Source organism: Salvelinus fontinalis, unplaced genomic scaffold (assembly GCF_029448725.1).
Source record: "Salvelinus fontinalis isolate EN_2023a unplaced genomic scaffold, ASM2944872v1 scaffold_0004, whole genome shotgun sequence".
NCBI lineage: Eukaryota > Metazoa > Chordata > Actinopteri > Salmoniformes > Salmonidae > Salvelinus > Salvelinus fontinalis.
This window is the reverse complement of record NW_026600213.1, coordinates 237501-240634: the sequence shown is the minus strand read 5'-3', so window position 1 is coordinate 240634 and position 3134 is coordinate 237501. Positions and strand designations below refer to the sequence as shown.

The 3134-nt window shown below is 46.0% G+C and overlaps 1 protein-coding gene across 1 annotated transcript in view; it reads right to left on the bottom strand.

Moving 5' to 3' along the window:
* Positions 1 to 3066: 3066 nt before the first annotated feature.
* LOC129841940 (NACHT, LRR and PYD domains-containing protein 3-like) overlaps positions 3067 to 3134 on the bottom strand; it is an 18705-nt gene continuing 18637 nt past the window's right edge. The window contains exon 9 of the mRNA XM_055910312.1: positions 3067 to 3134. This exon is cut by the window's right edge and continues 1186 nt beyond it. The gene's annotated coding sequence lies outside the window, so the exon portion shown is untranslated.

The following is a 3134-nucleotide window of genomic DNA, read 5'->3' as shown; positions in this document are numbered from 1 at the left end:
GGGACTGAGGGTTATGAGAGAACCCCCACATCACTAGCTTCTCTTTATTCAACCTGCCATCTACCCACCTGGGGACTGAGGGTTATGGGAGAACCCCCACATCACTAGCTTCTCTTTATTCAACCTGCCATCTACCCACCTGGGGACTGAGGGTTATGAGAGAACCCCCACATCACTAGCTTCTCTTTATACAACCTGCCATCTACCCACCTGGGGACTGAGGGTTATGAGAGAACCCCCACATCACTAGCTTCTCTTTATACAACCTGCCATCTACCCACCTGGGGACTGAGGGTTATGAGAGAACCCCCACATCACTAGCTTCTCTTTATACAACCTGCCATCTACCCACCTGGGGACTGAGGGTAATGAGAGAACCCCCACATCACTAGCTTCTCTTTATACAACCTGCCATCTACCCACCTGGGGACTGAGGGTTATGAGAGAACCCCCACATCACTAGCTTCTCTTTATTCAACCTGCCATCTACCCACCTGGGGACTGAGGGTTATGAGAGAACCCCCACATCACTAGCTTCTCTTTATTCAACCTGCCATCTACCCACCTGGGGACTGAGGGTTATGAGAGAACCCCCACATCACTAGCTTCTCTTCATACAACCTGCCATCTACCCACCTGGGGACTGAGGGTTATGAGAGAACCCCCACATCACTAGCTTCTCTTCATACAACCTGCCATCTACCCACCTGGGGACTGAGGGTTATGAGAGAACCCCCACATCACTAGCTTCTCTTTATTCAACCTGCCATCTACCCACCTGGGGACTGAGGGTTATGAGAGAACCCTCACATCACTAGCTTCTCTTTATACAACCTGCCATCTACCCACCTGGGGACTGAGGGTTATGAGAGAACCCCACATCACTAGCTTCTCTTTATTCAACCTGCCATCTACCCACCTGGGGACTGAGGGTTATGAGAGAACCCCCACATCACTAGCTTCTCTTTATACAACCTGCCATCTACCCACCTGGGGACTGAGGGTTATGAGAGAACCCCCACATCACTAGCTTCTCTTTATTCAACCTGCCATCTACCCACCTGGGGACTGAGGGTTATGAGAGAACCCCCACATCACTAGCTTCTCTTTATTCAACCTGCCATCTACCCACCTGGGGACTGAGGGTTATGAGAGAACCCCCACATCACTAGCTTCTCTTTATACAACCTGCCATCTACCCACCTGGGGACTGAGGGTTATGAGAGAACCCCCACATCACTAGCTTCTCTTTATTCAACCTGCCATCTACCCACCTGAGGACTGAGGGTTATGAGAGAACCCCCACATCACTAGCTTCTCTTTATACAACCTGCCATCTACCCACCTGGGGACTGAGGGTTATGAGAGAACCCCCACATCACTAGCTTCTCTTTATACAACCTGCCATCTACCCACCTGGAGACTGAGGGTTATGAGAGAACCCCCACATCACTAGCTTCTCTTTATACAACCTGCCATCTACCCACCTGGGGACTGAGGGTTACGAGAGAACCCCCACATCACTAGCTTCTCTTTATTCAACCTGCCATCTACCCACCTGGGGACTGAGGGTTACGAGAGAACCCCCACATCACTAGCTTCTCTTTATTCAACCTGCCATCTACCCACCTGGGGACTGAGGGTTATGAGAGAATCCCCACATCACTAGCTTCTCTTTATACAACCTGCCATCTACCCACCTGGGGACTGAGGGTTATGAGAGAACCCCCACATCACTAGCTTCTCTTTATACAACCTGCCATCTACCCACCTGCGGACTGAGGGTTTTGAGAGAACCCCCACATCACTAGCTTGTATGTTCTGCAGCCTTGTAAAGATAAGGAGGGGATGACTGGGAGGCAGGTTGGCATTTATTGTCATGAATCTTGTTCTGGAGGCAGTTCAGCAAAGTGGTCACTACCTGTAAAAGGCACAAAGTAATAAAATCTGATTTTAATCCTAACCTCAACCCTAACCACACTGCTCATCCTTCCCTTAAATTAAGACCATAAAACAACATTATTTTACACAGCCAATTATGACTTTGCAGCTGGCATATCTAGAGGAAATATCCCCCCTACTGTGTTGGACCATCATGTAATAGACAATCTGACTTTGCAGCTGGCATATCTAGAGGAAATCACACAGTTCTGCCTCCAGGTCAAGATTCATGACAAACGTCAACCTGCGACTATCAGAGGCAATGTAAAATCAATAATGAAAATGTTTTAACAAATAACATGCTTTTTCTTGTTTTCAAGTATGTTTTATTATGAAAAGTACAATATATCCTTGTATCCTTGTACAACTATGGAGCGTATGTCCATATATAATTGTACAATTTGTTATTCAACATAAAAGACACATATCAAATTATCACATTGGTATTTTAACGGTGTTATTGTAATAGTTTAAATGTTTTAACAGAGGATCCATCTAAAACAGTATAAAACAAGTGCAGTATGTTCTGAGAATGTTACTTTAACGTCAACTCACAACGTCACACTATAACTTCATGGGAGTCTTGTGGAAAGACTGCATGTTGTTTTGGGTGGATTGAGTGACGTCTTCATCAACATTTGCAGAATATTCCTGTAATATTTTCACCTCTTGTCAGACGCCAACAACCTAGTCGGCTGCAGACATTCATAAGGAGTTCAAGTGGTTTATTTGCCACTTGCAGGTATTAAAAGTAATACATACATTGTAATTCCTTGTTGGAGCTCTCTCACATATAGGACAGTACATACCAGAGGAGGCTGCTGAGGGGAGGACGGCTCATAATAATGTCTGGAACAGAGTGAATGAAATGGAACACATGGAAACCACGTGTTTGATACCATTCCACTTATTCCCCTCCAGACATTACAAGCCTGTCCTCCCCAATTAAGGTCCCACCAACCTCCTGTGGTACAAACACAAACTGTAAAATATATCATTAAATCACAATGTGTGTGTGTGTGTCAGAGTGTGTGTGTGTGTGTGTGTGTGTGTGTGTGTGTGTGTGTGTGTGTGTGTGTGTGTGTGTGTGTGTGTGTCCTGTGTGTTTGAGTCCAGTGTGTGTATGTGTGTGTGTGTGTCTGCTGTGTGTGTGTGTCTGTGTGTGTGTTTGTGCTGTTGTTTGTGTGTGTCTG